Here is a 17,326-nt window from a genome sequence, read left to right as displayed (position 1 = left end):
TTCCTGCTCAGTGAATAAATTCTTAACAGGTTTATCTAAAGCTCTTCTTTTCTCTGTATCTTACTGTCTTTCCTTTTTTTCATTCATGTATTGATTAAGGATATATTATCACATCTTTTTGTTTCATTCAGTGTGCTGAGACATAGGCTAGTAATAAGCAATTAAAGAAAAAGGAGGAAAAAACAGACAAACAAGGAGGGGCTCATATAAGGGAAACAAAATGATGTGTCACATTTGAAAAAGACAGATGTTACATGAGTGCAAAGAGGACTTAAAAAAAAAAAAAAGGAGTCTAGACATTGAAAGCCCAAAGATTTGGACTTTTGCTTTCATATCTGTAGTCAAGTCAGCAGGAAGGCCTTTAAGTATGTGAGTGATGTGGTTCTGAAGACTGTGTGGTGGCTGGAAAACCATAAGGCTGCATTTCATGGTGAAAATAATAATGATTGTTAACATTTACCGGGCTTCTACTGTTCTCTGGGCACTGTTACAAGTGCTTTACAATATACAGTCCTGTATATTAGTTATTCTTACTCCATTTTATTTCAGAGGAGTACAAGATAATAAAATGTTAAGAAACTCTTCAAGCTCATAAAGATTGCAAGTAATGTTGCTGGGATTCAAATGCAGACTCTTTTTCTTAGACCCACATGGCATCACTAAATTATAAGACCTTCTGAAATGAATAGGCCTCAGCAAAGGAGAATAACCTTAGGAAAGATGTGGAAAAACAAGATAGAGGATATAACCTTGGATTGGCAAGGTTTTGAATTTCTAACATGTGGAACTATGGTGGCAAGATCCAGGTCAATGAAAGAATTGGAGATAGTGTTAAATCTAGAACTTGGACCATTGAATGGGTTGTATCAGAAGACCCCAACCTCATGAAGTAAGGAGGAATAAGGACATGGATAAGCTATCAAGCAGGCTGGCCTGCAATAGCTCTGTGGTTGCAAAAAGTAGACAGCGAGACTCAATGAATCTGAATAAGGTGAGATACTGGTCACTGCACTGCAGAGCGAACAGCCAGACCATGAGCGTGGTAGCACCAGTCCTCCACCCCAAGGCCCACACAGGGATGTGATGGTCCCAGAGTCTAGGTACACACTCAGTGGGCTGCACTAAAGCTTCAGAACCCACGGCCATGACCCAAAACATTTGGTAGCAAGCTGTAAACAGGATAGTCCCAAGTCTCCAGGTACTAAGTGGTATTAAGTGGCCAATTAACTGCCTACAGGACCAGCAACAGTAATGGCTCAGGGTCAGAGGACAATTAGGACTCGAGGTTTGGCATTCCGAGCAAGAACAGGCAAAGACATCAGGGCCATCACAGGCAGCCTCTCCTAACAGGTAGTGATGACCTTGGTCAAGATAATAACTATACATAGTGCACAGTTTAAAAAAAAATAAATAACCTCAGTATATACGAGAATGTGTTGAATTTGAGATGCCGTTAGAACATCCAGAGAGAGCTACCTTCCTATAACCAGTGAGAGGAGTTGAGGGTGAAGACAAACATACAAGAATTATCACTAAGTAGTATAAGCTCCAGTGAAGGAAAAAAGTAAATGAATTTTTTTTTCTCTTTACTTAATTAAAACCATGGGGAACTGAATCCAAATTTATCTTCTTCCTTCATGCATTTCCTGTTTACCCTTCAAGGTCCAACTCAAACATGACCTCCAGCAGTTCTTAGGACAGTGTTGCCACTCACAATTTTAAGGGTCAGCAGGCTAACTGACATATTGAAAGCCTCAGTAAAACAAAATATGATTTTTTATGAAATGTGTTCCAAGATCATTCCATTCCCTCATCTCAGTTCCTGCAGAACTTGCTATCTTGACCACTTATTAGGTCCTATGTGTATAAAACCTTTTGCAACTCATTTTTTTATTTATGTTTTACTGGCTTGGAAGATATTTAAGGAAAAGGGCTACTAAGTAAACATCTTTGTATTCCCCACACTTCTAGCAAACTGCCTTATCCAAGATTAGCACTTCATTTTTGACACAAACAGGCAGAAGCACAATAAATATTTTGTGTTTGTATCTATGTTCCCAAAAGAGGAAAATGTCAAAGAAATAGCTTTCATATTTGAACATATAGTATATGTCCATCACAATATTCCTCTCATTATCTACATCTTCTCATTTAAAAATATTTAATCACAGCAAACCAGAAAGACTGGCATTATTATCCCCTTTAAACAGACGATGAAACTGGAACTCAGAATATGCCATTTGTCTAGAAATATAAAGACAGTGAATAGGAACTGCATTTTATGCCCCATATACCAGATTCCAAACCCCATGTTAAACACAAGTGTTAACATGTTCATTTTTTTTTATGCTGCTTCTTTCTTTTATAAAGACATATTTCTTACCATCGTTATTTCTAGCATCTGGGTTTTTGGAACAAGCCTATCCTTTTGAAGGCCAGCAGCTTTCCAGATCACAGCCAGTGAGCAAGCCTGGGATGCAGCCAAAAATTAAGGAATTGGACACCACAGGTGTTACGGAAGTTCCAATTCTTGGTCAGCCTAACTCACCCTACCCAGTGAGGCACAGCTGCATCTGCTCTCAGAATAGGAAGGGACTGAGGCTGGTGAAGGCAAATTCACCGTGCTGCCTCCTCTTGACAGTAGCAATATCAGGGACCTTCCCAACTCATGCTCATATCAAGACAAGATTAGTGGTAGTGGTCAATGACCAACCAAGTCTTCATAAACCCCCATCACTGAATGGAAGTCTTTGTCTCAGACAATTGACCTTTTTATAGCCTGCTGAGACTGTGTGCCTAACCTTTTAGACTGGGCTGCCACATATTTATACAGGTTTCTTTGACAGCTCCAGAAGATCCCCAGCAGCATGAAGTCCTTTCAATAAAACTTACTCATCTCTAATCTTTATGTATGTTTATTTGAATTTTATAAATACTTTATTTCCTACCAGTAATCAATTATGGGAGTTCTCTGGTGGCTCAGCAGGTTAAGGATCTGGCATCATCACTGCTGTGGCGCTGGTTACAGCTGTGGCTTGGGTTCCGTCCGTGACCAGGGAACTTTCCCATGCTGTGGGCATGGCCAAAGTAATAATGATAATTATTATTATTGTTATTATGGTAAATATTAGAATGATGTATAAACAACTAAGTTCTAAGCAAACTAATTCATCTTCACCAAAATCCTATGAGAAACCCTGTGCCCCCATTTTTCAGATTAGAAAAGGGAAACTCGGGGTCTTGAAGCAACATACCCAAACTCACTCTAACAGTGAGTGGCATCACTTAGGATGTGAACTCAGCTACTGTTAATCCGATTGCTTCTCTCCAGCAAAGCTCCCTGTCAAGTAACAGCCCTTTCCACTTGTTTAGTGCTTTCTCTCCATGTAAATGACTGACCTCATCCTCACTGCAGCCCTAATGAATAAAGAAGGCAGGCAGTTCGCTCTTCTTTTATAGATGAAGAAACTGAGGCACAAAGAGTTAAACTGGATGTTGAAATTTAACAAGTGAGTGCCTGAGTCAAAACTGAAAGCTACTCTCCAGAGAGGCCCATCGCTGCTCTTTCCAGTGCCTCACTATATGGCCATTTATTCAAGAAAGTTCCTTTTTATAACTGTATTTGACCTGTCACTGGGAAGAGAACATGTGAGTTTTGAAAGGAACACAGTTGACTGAAAAAGGAGAGTAAAGAATATTTAGGCAGCACAAAGGCAAAGCTGATGGAAGGAAGATAGCCACAGTGAAGTGTCCTGGGTAGCCTCAAGCCCACCTCTCAAGGAGCAGCAGGTGGATGGCAGGCCCCTGGCTGCAGGGTCTCTGCGGTGCAGCCAGGGAAGCCTATAGCAAAACTTCATAGCCAGACTTCAGCATCCAGCAGAGATGAACTAGATTCAAGGCCTGACTTTGCCCATTAAAGACTATGACCCTGGGCTTTGACAGCTACCTGCCTTAGCTCAGTACCACTTTCTTCATCTGAGAAATGAGGACACAATAATGCCCACTTCTTGGAGAATTTGGGGGGAGGAGGAGGCAAATACATATGTCCTTCACTTACACAGTATTTCCCACTAAAGAAGATGAAAAGGCAGTGAGGGTTCACATGCAAACAGAAGTGATGATGTGTGTGAGCTGGAATGGAAAGGAAGTATACAGGAGTTTGAAGTTGTTGACTTAAACAAATGCACAACCTGAGAGTTAAGAGTTAAGTTTTATTTGGGGCAAAATTAGAACTTAAGCCTGGGAGACAGCATCTCTGGTAGCCCTGAGAAACCACTCCAAGGCAGTGAGGGGGGAGCTAGGATATATAGGAGTTTTTTCAACAAAGGGCAGGTAGCAGGAACAAAAGAGGCCTGGGCTCACTGAAATCATTCCTTTGATATGCACCTTCTCTATCAGGGCCAGTATCCTGAGTTTTCACAGTCTCCAGGACTCACCTGCTCTCACCGTTGCAGGTGACTGCATTCACAGATGACAGTGACATTCTTTGTTTTATCTTTAACTACAAACCAGGTGGCAGTATTTCAGAGAGCCCTGAAATACCACCCACAGAGGAAAAGGGGAACTATCAGTATATGATAAAGGTGAGGTGGAGGTGCATGAGGCATACACACATTTTAAAAAAGTTTGTTGCTGATCTCCTGAAGGGTTACTGATAGTCACAAGAAGCAGACATCAACATGAAGGGTTTTTGTGTTTTTGTAGATATGAGGAGATGCAAGAATTAGGCTCAGAAAATCTCCTAAAATATCTGACTATCTGAAGACCTGTTCTTCCAATTTTCCCAGAGCACAGAGTGCCTCACTCCTGACTTTGACCATGAGCTCTGCTCAAAGGATGCTGAGGGTCAGCAGTTGCAGTGGCTTATAATTTAATCCATGTAGAGGCTGATGGCAAGTGCCAAACTTCAGTTCACAAAGTCTAGCTTTGTTTACTGCCTTGTTCCCAGAACTTATTGTGAGTTTAAAATATCAAATTTAAACAACTGCCTTTAATCTTGCATTGACACTGTCCATGACAGTGTAGAAGGCAATTTTATAGAAATTAATCCCTCGAATCTTTGACAGCTGTAAGCTATCAAAGTGAGGCAGCTACTAAAGAGTGAAAACAGTCCCTACACTACCTATGTTGTCTGCTCTGTGTGAGCCCCTCTAGACAGGGAGAGGTAATATACCCACGGAATGAATGAAAAGGGAGGCTTCAGAAGTTCTTTTTCAAACCAACATGCCCATATTGGTGGGGTTTCCACAGCAAAGCCATAGAATCTGAACTTGAGAAAAATGTTAGACGTCACCTATCCCTCTCCCATCCAAGTTGAGGCTCTCCTGTCATGACTTCTGTATTAAGGATCTCCCCACTATCTTAGGCAGGTCTTTCCTTTGATGGAAAAATTCTTTGCCTGTGCTCAACAGGTCTCCAGGCCCCAATTCCCACATTAACCTATAATGCTAACCTTATTCTCTATTCATTTAAGCAAGAGGAATCTGTCCCACCCAACAGGATTTATTTACTAACACTTAAAGACATCTGTATCTCCAAATGCCACATCCTGGTCAGTTCATTCCTAGGTTTGGAATGTCTTTCCCCTCCCTTTCATCCAGGCCAAATGTATTCACCTTGTGAGGTATAAATTACGTTTTTTCCCATATGTGATCCCTCCATAGCACATACTAATCTTTCTTTTGAATTTTAAGCAAGTGTTTTTTATGCAGTTTGTTTGGCAATTGATCATAGAGTTCTTTCGATTGATTAACATATACGCACGTCTTACTGTCCTATTCATACTGCCTCCTCCTTAAGAGAAAGAAAGGTCATTTTTATTTTTTGTCACCTACCTCATACAGATTGGCATGTAGCACATATTAAGTTTTTGATAAATCTTTGTTGAACAATACCTTTAAATTTAAAAGGAGAATAATCTTTCCTGGCATTGTGATTGATTTAGCACAGAATTAGTGTCTCATATAGTTACTAATGATAGGGCTCATTTATTGGTCATTCATTATTTGACAATCACTGTTCTACATGTTCTGCGGGGATTATCTGATCACATAATTGCAATAATTCAACCTTTGACAAAACAAAGGAAGAGAGAATTTGGCTAAAGTGCACATCTCGTAAGATGGTGAAATTGAGTGTTGATTCCAGATGGTCTAACTTCAGAACCCACATTTTTAACTATTTCTGTATATTGCTCTCCAGTTCTTAGTTGACCCTGGGATTCCATAAAATGCAGGAGGTTCTTGTAAATGAGTTTTTGTTGTTGGTCATATGGCAAGATGCCATAAAAACCTATTCTCACTTCAAATTCCTGAAAAATAATTGTATCTAAATAGAATATTTCTAATCCAGTTTAGCTTTTGTCATAGCTAGGGTAAAAGGAAAAGTGACATAAAACACATCTGCTTTTATACCTGCTTCCACCATTTTACTCCAAATACCCTTTCCATAATTATACATACATCTTCCTTATAAAACATGCAATACCCAAATATCCTGAGTGGAATTTCCTTTTTCATCATAGTTCCCTTCTAGCCATAATAGGCCAGCTGGCAAATATATCCAGAACATGGATAAAACAAATAATTTTTATATGTAATAGAAATGTCACTTGTCCTATTATCCCCTTAAGCAGCAGGAGAAAAAAGAAAATGCATGAAACACACAGAGAGATATCTAGAAATAGATATCTATTTCATATGATTCTGCTTTTAAAATGCATAGTGCTTTTCTTTCTTCATACAAATGTTTCAGTTTCTAAGAAGTTTTTGTGTCCTGTGCCCAAGATTTTTTTTTTTTAACCACTTGCAAGTTTTCGATGTAGTGTTGGCTTATTTGGAATTCAGAGGCCTATTTTTAAAAATTAAGAAAGGGAAAGGAAGAAAGGCACGTTCTTCTGTTTTCCTCTGAAAGGTTAGGTTAAAGGCCGTGCCTGGCATTAATCATTGTAGCTTTGCAGGATCCCAGAGGAGTAGCCCTGTAATCCAGCTTCTCAATGGATGCAGCCTGGAAAAGAGAGGTTCACAGACTTACCAAAGGCCCCCAAGCAAGACCAAGCTAGAAGGAGCTGTCCCATGTCCTTTGTGTCAGTCTGCTGTGACAGCTCAGAGCTTGGAACCGAGAACTGAGGAAATCTTTATGATTCTAAGAATAACAGAGGGAGGGAAAAGGAAGGAGAGCTGGACTTGTGTGCTACCACTGTAGCGTACGTCACTGCCTTAGCTGCTTTGTCCCCTGCTCTCTGAAACAGTTTCCTGTGTCCTTCTTTTGGTCCTCATTTTACCTGAGGCTTGTTTCAGAAAGGTCTCCTATTACCATCCCCATTTCCTGCAAGATTCTTCTCACCCTCCATATCTCAGCTCAGTCCCCGCTTTATCCATTCCTTCCTTCAGCCTATTTTCTGCCACCTCATCTACGTCAGTGGCTGTCCTAAACGCTGTGAGGTTCTGTCTCCAGAGCAGGAACAGAACCAAGTGTCATCTCATGGAGCTTACATTATATTATTCTAGGAGAAAGAAGTCAATAATCAAATATACAAATGCATATGTACTCATTCCAGGCTTCAGAAGCACTGTGAAGAAAAAGCAAGCTCAATAAGGCAACAGAGAAGGGCAAGGAACGAGGGGTGCTATTTTACTTAGGTTGCTCAGGAAAAGATTCTTTAATAAGGTGACATTAGGGCTAAAACCTGCAGAAGGTATGACATGATCCAGACCAATATTTGAGAGAAAAGTGGCAGAGGGAAAAGCAATTTCACGAACATGGGGGTGTGTATGGTGGGATTGAGACTGCAAGAAGGAAAACTGAGCTGGAACGGAGGGTGTGCTGAAGAGATGTAAGAAATTAGAGCAGTAGTTGCAGCCAGATTATAAAGAGACCTGTAGGCCATGATAAGGACTTTGGATTTTATTCTGAGAAGGGATACCATTAATAGTTTATGAGGGGAAGTTCCCATCATGGTCAGTGGTTAATGAACCATACTAGTATCCAAGAGGATGCAGGTTTGATCCCCAGCCTCGCTCAGTGGGTTAAGGATCCGGTGTTGCCGTGAGCTGTGATGTAGGTCACAGACATAGCTTGTATCCTGCATTGCTGTGGCTGTGGCATAGGCCGGCAACTACAGCTCTGATTCATCCCTTCCCCTGGGAACCTCCACATGCCATGAGTAAGGCTCTAAAAAGACGACAAAAAAAAAAAAAAAAAAAACAGATTATGAGGAAAGATGTAATATACAGGACTCAATGATTGAGTGGGTTATTACTGAGTAAATAGGGTGACCATGGAATGGGTAGGCAGAAGGAAATCAGTGTGACAGCAGTGCAGTACTGTAGGCAAGAGAGAGTAATTTAAGAGTGGTAGAGGTTATGATGAAGTCTTTGCATTATGTGATATATATTTTGAGATTGGTTTCTGTGATAATCTTGATTTACACGTGATGTGAGAAAAGGGGGCAATTAAGAGTGACTTTAACGTTTTGAGTCTGAGAAAATTAAAAATGGAAAACTAATTGCCATTTACTAAAAGAAAGGATATCAGCACAATGATTTGGGATAAAAAATCAAAATTTTACTTTTGACAATTAAGTTTGAGATGTGTATAAAATATCAACCTGAGAGTTCCCATTTGTGATTCAGCAGGTTAAGAACCTGGCTAGTATCCATGAGGATGCATGTTCAATCCCCGGCCTCACTCAGAGGGTTGGGGATCTGGCATTGCCACAAGCAGTGGTGTAGGCTGTAGGTGCGGCTCAGATCCCATATTGCTGTGGCTGTGGTGTAGGCTGGTAGCTGTGGTTCCAGTTCGACCCCTAGCCTGGTAACTTCCATATGCTGCAGGTGTGGCCCTAAAAAGTTAAAAAAAAAAAAAAAAAAACCTGAGAACATCTCCTTGATTTCTCCTACTGTTATATATTTTTATGTAAAATCAAGTTTGGGGTAAATGGTACCTCCTCATCACTTTCAAACCTTATGGTCTGTTCCAGAGGTTTCCAACACGGCTGCTCATAAGACACACAAGATGGTTTTATATTTCTTTGTCAACATTTGGGTCACTGCTTGTGTAACCACTTTTGACACAGTTTGTTTCAGCAGCCCAACGACCAAAAGTACCATGGACTCAAAGGACTTCGCATATAATTTTACTCAAGGCCAAGATTTACTGCAGTCACATAGTAAGAATACACAACCAGATCAAAAAATATATATCAAGCAGTGTCTAGTGCCTAAATCCATGTATAGACCTCTTTTGCTCTCCCTAAAGTGCACCCAGAGCAGGGTGCACCAATTCTCCTGCCCAGGTAAGCCCATTTGAAACTCAGAGCCCAGAAATTTTATTCAGGACTGGTTATCTAGGCACAGTAGCCAGCCATAACTGTCAGACTCCTAGAAGAAAACTGAGAGATCATAATTGGGGCACCAGGCAGGCTCATATACATATATGTATTTTTTTTTCTTCACCATACCCATGGCATGTGAAATTTCCCAGGCCAGGGATTGAACTCAGACCACATTTGCGACCTGTGCCACAACTGGGGCCACACTGGATCCTTAACTCACTTGCCCTTAAGGGAACTTCCCAAATTATTCTTATCATTTGGAGAATTTTACAAAATCCAAGTACCCAGTTAAAGGCTAGTCATGCAAGCAGATTCTTCTAAAGATTAGGCTTGCTGTGTTAACGTTTTCCTGCCTCATTACGGATTTCAGAACAAGAACACTAGCATAGATTCAGATATCATAACGTGCGGAATGGGATTTGGCACTCTGCAGTTTAAAAAAAAAAAAAAAAAAAGATTTATAACCAAGTCTGATGATTGCCCAGATTTGGGAACCATTCATTTAAGTTACTTGCATTTCATCACAGCCCAGCCTCTTGAAGCAACCTTTCCAGTGAATAATTAACAAGGCATGGAAAAGACTGAGAATTCCTGTGTCAATAACTAGCTGAGGCTCTAGGCAAATCACCTCACCTCTTTGTTCCTTCATCTGTAAAAGAATGGAGGGTGGATTAATTGAGCTCTAAAGTCCCTTCTCTTTTAATATTCTTTGATGGAGGTCAGAGAAAGCAGTATGAAATGAAAAGAGATGATAGGCATTTGGGTCAATACCCTTCATGGCTCTCTCCCCATCCCTCCTTGAGATCCAGAGAGCCAAGCCCATGCTCTCTTTTCCCTTTATCTCTGTTTGTACTTGAGGATGCCTGAGCTGAGGCATGCCTCAAGATCAAGAGAAGCAAAGACTGCCTTGAACAGATTTCCTCTCTGCATTAATGTCACAAGTGACAAGACAATTTTACAGGGGAAAGAGGAAATGTACTTGTTTTGTGGGAATGAAAGTGAGAGATTAAAACTTGAGGAGCCACAAGAGCCTTTTGGTGAATTTTAAAGGCAATTCTACCCTAGGAAAACTCGACTATAAATCTTAGATTTCCGGGGGGAGCTCTTTAGCCTATTTTCTGTCTGTAATCTTTTATGGCATTTATGAGAAAACTGTGGCTGCATGTTACTCATAGTATCCAAAACGAAAAAAGAAACTAAAGTTGGTAGTTATGTCATGGATTTAAGAGGCTTCCCTGACAGTTAGGAGTAAACTGGGTCTAAATCCCCCAGCCACGAGGTGTACATCAGGAGTAATAAAAATGATATAACATATACTACATGTATTAAATTCCTACTAATAGAGTAGATAGCTAATAATAATACAATGTAAAGGCAAGTTCTCTCCAAACTCTAAACTTTAAGAAAAACGCTTCCCCTTCATTTATCCTCCCTCTCTTTTGCATCTCAAATTCTTCTTTTCTCCTAAATCTTATCAATACATAAGCATATGTTAGTATCTCCCAATCTAAAAAAAAAAAAAAAAACTCCCTCTTGGATTAATTGTCGTTGCTAATACTAATTAATTTCTGTGTTATTCTTAATAAAATTTTCAAAACAGTCTTTTAAACATGATACCATCTCAAATTTCTCAGCTCTTATTCACCATTAGACCTCCTATAAAATGGGAATTCTCTCTATTTCCACAAAAACTGCTTGCTCTCATCAAGTATATCAACAACTTCCATATTAGTTGATCTAATACAAACTATAGTTTTCATCTTCATCTTTTGACCATATTCAACACACATAGAAACCATTATTACATCTAGTTTCTGTGATTCACCCAACTTTTTTTTTTAAGGCCACACCTGCAGCATATGAAAGTATTCAGGCTAGGGGGTGAATCAGAGCTGCAGCTGCAGGCCTGTGCTACAGCCATAGCAACACATGATCTAACCCCCCAAACCATGACTTAATGCCACAGCTTACAGCAACACTGGATCTTTAACCCACTGAGCTAGGCCAGGGATCACACCTACATCCTCATGAATGCTCTGTCAGGCTTTTACCACACTGAGCCACAATGGGAACTCCCTTTTTTTTCAATAACTCATGGACAATTCCCTTTTAGTTATGTGCACACACATATGTGTGTGTGTGTGCATGTGTACACACGTGTCCATAGATGTGTACATAGAGTAAGGACAATATATATTAGAGTAAATACTTAGTATTTCTACTCAATGAATTTTTGCTTATGCACACATTTGTGCAATGGCCACCCAAAGATATAGACTATTTTCAGAAGGCTCTCTAGTGCCACTTCCTAGTCAATACACTTCCACTCAAAAAAGCAAATACTGTTCTGAATTCTGTAAACCTATATTGCAGGGCTCCCAATAGCAGCAAGAGACGGCAAGGCTCACTGGCAACTAGTTTGCATACCTCTGTGTTAGACACATTTTTCTCCTATTCCATGGACCAAACCTGGTAACATGGGCAAACCTAGATTAACTGTGGAGTAAGACACTCTAGGTCTTATTGATAGGCACTGCAAAGTCATATTGCAAAGGGAAGTTTCCACTTTTGCTGAATATCAGAGAGAAAAAGAGAGAGAGAGAGATGCCTGTATATTGTCACCCCCGTTACCACCACTCCTAGTGTGAGCAGCACTACACAATGACAGGGACCAAACCTACTGTATTTTCCAGTTGGTCTTTAATGCCTAACCCACTGCTTGTAACATAGATCTTAATAAATAAGTTGTTGAAGGAATAGATGGCTAATGGTTGATATGTATTAGGTACAATTTTCATAACTCATTTGAGCCATAGAAAATGGTGCTTGGAGAGGGCTTTATAGATTTGCGGAAGAAGGAATTCAGGGTAGAGTACAGGTTACAAATGTGAGTGGAGAGTACGAACAGATAAAGCTAAGGTGACAATCTTTTCCCAAATCTCTATGTTCCAAACCAAGAAAAGATTTATGACTGATGTTAGATAGTTAAAGCATATTGCTTCGGTTTTGTTTACTTACTTTTTCTTGTTCTTTTTTTTTTTTTTTTTTTTTTTTGCTGGAGAAATTGTTTATTGGCCCTTCTACTTGTAATTACATTCAATAAAAATGGCAATGATAATAACAGCTAATATCCGTTGAGTGCTTTTGATATGGTAGGCACTGGGCTATGTATCTTTGATTATTACATTTAATTCATAAAACCTTTCTGTGTAGTAATATTGTCAGTGTTCCCATTTCATAGGCTAGGATGGTGTGAGTCACAGAAATTAACTTTCTTAAGGCTTCAAAGAAACTATGTGGTGGAACTGAAGTCCAAAGACAAGACTATCTGATTCTAAGCTCATTATCTTAAGCACTGTGTGATCCTGACTATTATGATTACATTTATTTGGAACTTCCAGAGTTAAAAGTTCAGTGGAATTTATCTGCCAAAAAAAAAAAAATGATTCTTGGAATTGTACACAACCTTAAATGTCATCTAGTTCAAAATCCAAAGTTTGAAACTTCTCTCCAGGGTACTTGACAAGCACTGGTCTGGTTATTTTTGTTATCTCTTCAGTGATAAGGGAGCTAATGACTTTACTAGAAAGCCCAGGACATTCCTTAGGTAAAAAAAAAGTATTTTATAGTCATAGTGAGATTGAAACCCAACAGATCCTCTTGAGATTTTAGGTGTGCTAATCTTATAATCACCATCTCAGTGCCAGTGACTTGGTAACAGACAATCAAAAACAAGAATCTAACGGAGATTAAGTCAAGATGCACTCATTCTATTGCTGGTAGAACTGGATTGGAAAATCACTTATGGCTTTTCATCTCAGAACTTAATTTAAACGTGCCTGCCAGCTCATAAGTGAGTGAAGAGACTGGGAAGGGGAGGTTTACTGTATTGTAGGGAGGAGGACAGAAGAACAAAAAGATCTGGTCATAAGGACATGCTCTGGGACATGTATTCAACACCCACGAGAAAGAAACACTCAAGTAGATGGACCCTTACTCCCCCGATTCCAGTTCAGTACACATCCCTCCTGTTTGAAACAACCTGAATGATGTTAGATTATCCCCAATATTTCTTCTAAGGTTAATAAATTCATTTTTTCAGAAAGATCAGAAAGTGAAAGGATTGACACATGAAATTACATGCATATATATAAATTACATATATATATGGATATATACATAAAGGATATATATGTATAAAAGGATGCATATATAAAGGATATATATATGGAGAGATAACTATATGGATCTATATATATCCTATATATATATATAAAGGATCTATATGTACATAAAGGATCTATATATATATATATATAGGAGGAGATGAGGGGTGTTATTTCTTCAGATAAATGTTGTTCAAGATGTGTTTCACAGAATGTTTTCTCTGGAATTGGTCCCTGAAGAAAAGATTCTGTTCTCCTCCTGCCCCCTCATCTGTTGGGCCTAGAAATCTGGGAAATGCTATTATCCTCCTGTTTAGAAATCCATAAAGCCCATGAGTTTATTAAAGGATATGGCAAGTATAACAATTGAAACGAAGCACGCTAGATAAACATAACCATCCATCACCCATTTCCCCATATAAAACTCTTTAGGAGGCTATGGAACTAGTATCTGAGAAAACGCAAGCTACCACTTAGTGTTGTTTAAGTTGTACACAGCTCAAGTTAGGAGGATGACTCTCAACTTTCTGTTCTCTTAGATTTTTTGCAGCTATTATTACAATTTCCCGGCAGATGGCAATAAAGTTTCTTAAGGAAGGGATGTCCTTTTTATTTTTTTTCTAATTCACCTAAATTCACCCTTTGCAGATGCTACAAAAATATCACCAGTCCTCTCAAAGCCATGCTCTTCACTGGCACTGGAAGAAATTCTGTAAACCAAGACATGGCTCTTTTAAGGTAATAAGCTAAGTTGTATTCCTTCCGGGTTTTTTAAAGACATAAAATTGGTGTTCCAGGAAACATTAGATTCAGTTGCCCTCACATATCCCAATACCTTCAACTGGAGGCACATTTTCTTTTCCTCTTCTTCTTTAGAATCTTAATAAAATCAGTCAACAAACAAATGAGTTTCATATCTGACCTGAGACAATGAGCCATGCCAACACTGGAGTTCTTTTCTCAAGGCAGTGGGATTTGTGGACTTCATTAATTTTAGGAGTCCAGTTACTGTGGATTTATGGAAGCCACCTGCTGTAGAGATTGTACAATGAGCTGGTAGACAGGGTGTCTTGACTCTAATTCTGACTTTATGACACATACGACTTTGGCATATCAATGGCCTACTATTTACCTTACTTTTCTCCATGTGGAAAATTGAGATAACCATATCCATCGTTCCTATCTTTCTAATTGTGAAATTGCATGAGCTAAATCAACAAAAACAATTGTGGAAGGATGTCATAGACCGTAATGTATATATAAAATATGAAGGTTTTTATAATACCATTTAAATTACATCTTTCAGACAAAGGTCACACATTCTAGTCTTTAAAGGACCAGTTATGAGTTGTACTAACTGTACGTCATTGATTCTCAAATTCCAACCCACCTTTCTTTACACTATTTTGTAACATTAGTTTCTGAATACCACATTTTGGCTTAACAACGCCCTGTAAATTGTGCCTACAGAGGCACTTGAGAGAGACCAGGAGGTTGGAGGCGGAAAGAATTTACTCTTTTTCAGTTTGCTTCTTTTTCCTCTTTTATTTCAATTCCTGTTTTCATTCTGTTCCTACTTCTGCATTTCTGTTTTTATCACTGTCAGCATAATATCTCCACTTCAGTAACCACAGTACATTCCAGAACTAGCAGTTAATTCCAGTTTGCAGATTGTCAGACTTTGCAGATTGTCTCATCATACCTTTTTAAAAACACCCACGCAAACCATTGCCCCATTCTGCTCAAGTCCAGGTTGCAGCCTCAGAGGGTTCCTTCTCAAAGGCTGATTTCATCTCTGCAGAGGCCCTCCCACAGACCTTCAAATTTAACAACTGCAATTTCTGCCCTGTTTTTCTTCTAGCCCCTTCCAGAGGTGGCAACCGCTTCCTGTAGTTATATAATTTCTAATTCCTCACTGGCTCCTGATTAATATAGAAATATAAACTGGTGAAGTAGGCTTGGTATAATTGTTATTCTTATATATTTACACTTAATTTGCATAGTAAACATGCAGTTGTCTTTATTTCCATAGATTTCTGTGATCTTCCTCTTTTTATTGCCCACTTTTCTGTCTTGTTTTGTTGTTGTTGTTTTTTTTAATTGAAGCATGTAACTCTCTTGTACTAGCTCAATTTACCAACACCTGGTAAGCATGTGTCTACTGAATAATTCACTTTTCACATTTGTGGAAAAATTAAGCCAGCTGCAACAAAAAACACAACTCTCACTGGAACTCAGTTTTGAGGGAAAAATAGAAATGCAGAAAGTAACAAACTGGAGGATACACACTAAAGGTGATGAATGACTTAATTCTTGCTGATTGTTGCCAGGGAGGCATGTAAGGTCAATGTCCCTATGCCCTCAAATTTTTCATGAGAAGACACAAGTCCAGAGTTTTGTGTCCTAAATTGAAATGCTTATATAAGTTATTGGAAAATAATTCTAAATATTGTGTTGTCTAAATTTGTGTAGACCAAACCGTAGCCATCTATGGTCAGATCGTGACCAATACTTGTCAGAGTTACTTTGTAACATCATGTGATCCTGTGTCTATAAACCAGATTTTCATGCACATGGTCATACTTTCAGTTAATCACATTATAGTGGAAGAAGAACAAACACCCTAGTCAAGAATAAAAGTCCAGTTATTAATGGAAATCATTGATAACAGGTTCATTATTTCAGAGAGACCTACTAAGAAGTTATCTTTGTTACTGAAACAATTAGGGAAACATGATCTTGAAAGATTTCGAGAAATAGAAGCTAGATTGGAAAGAACACCCTCTAAATTACATTTTTAAAATCACCTGAATATAACTGGTCTTGCCTTCCAAAATGTAAACCTCAGAGTAGCAACAGCAAGTTCCAGAGCCGTGAATGGTATAGCAGTTATTGTACAAAGAAATTGCTGTTCACTGGGGGACTTCTGATAAGTTTTGGAAAATATTGATGGGTGGGTTACCACTTTTCAGTAGCATGTGATTTTAGAACTTTTTAATTCTAGGGAATTAAGGCAAATTTGGAGTAAGAGATATTCTTGCATGTGATGGTGGGTTGTAAGCATGATATTTACAGTGGAAAGATTCCTGGTTTTAAGTCAACTAGTCAATAAATCATTCGTTTAATAGGACTATCTGCTAGTTAACTGAGAAACTGCGAAGAATGGTTTTCTCTTTCCCTTTCACTTCTGCTAGACAGATTTCGATCACCTAGATTCCTTCCATATCTTGTCCTATTTCCACCTGTCAGGGAAGAACTGAATTTTCACTGTTCACCTACATAGATAACTTTATTTAAAAGCCTTTCTTTCTATTTTTTAAAATGATTTTTATTTTTTCATTGTAGCCAGTTTACAATGTTCTGTCAATTTTCTACTATACAGTAAAGTGACCCAGTCACACATACATATATACTTTCTTTTTCCCACATTATCCTCCATCATGCTCCATCATAAGTGACTAGATACAGTTCCCAGTGCTATACAGCAGGATCTCATTGCTTATCCATTCCAAAGGATGCATCTATTAACCTGATTCCCAGTCCATCCCATTCCCTCCCCCTCCCCCTTGGTAACCACATTGCTTATCCATTCCAATAGTTTGCATCTATTAACCCCAGGTTTCCAGTCTATCCCACTCCCTCTCCCTCCCCCTTGGCAACCACAAGTCTGTGGAATCTAGTAAACGGCTCAAATAAACCTTTCCACGGAAAAGGAATCTGTGGGCTTGGAAAAGGCTTTATTTTTAAAAGCAGTTTTAATTTCACGGCAACACTGAAAAGCAAGTATAGCGATTTCCCAGAAAATGATGATGATGAACCAACAGAG

At 39.0% G+C, this 17,326-nt stretch overlaps 1 long non-coding RNA gene across 1 annotated transcript in view; it reads left to right on the top strand.

Moving 5' to 3' along the window:
* The window catches only part of LOC106506120, a 348,395-nt gene extending 331,544 nt beyond the window's left edge, over window positions 1–16,851 (top strand). Inside the window, exon 4 of the long non-coding RNA XR_002338525.1 lies at window positions 14,149–16,851. This is a non-coding gene — a long non-coding RNA (uncharacterized LOC106506120). The remainder of the gene's footprint in view (window positions 1–14,148) is intronic.

The sequence above is a fragment of the Sus scrofa genome, chromosome 14 (genome assembly GCF_000003025.6).
Source record: "Sus scrofa isolate TJ Tabasco breed Duroc chromosome 14, Sscrofa11.1, whole genome shotgun sequence".
Taxonomy (NCBI): domain Eukaryota; kingdom Metazoa; phylum Chordata; class Mammalia; order Artiodactyla; family Suidae; genus Sus; species Sus scrofa.
This window is presented reverse-complemented; position numbering and strand designations above follow the sequence as displayed.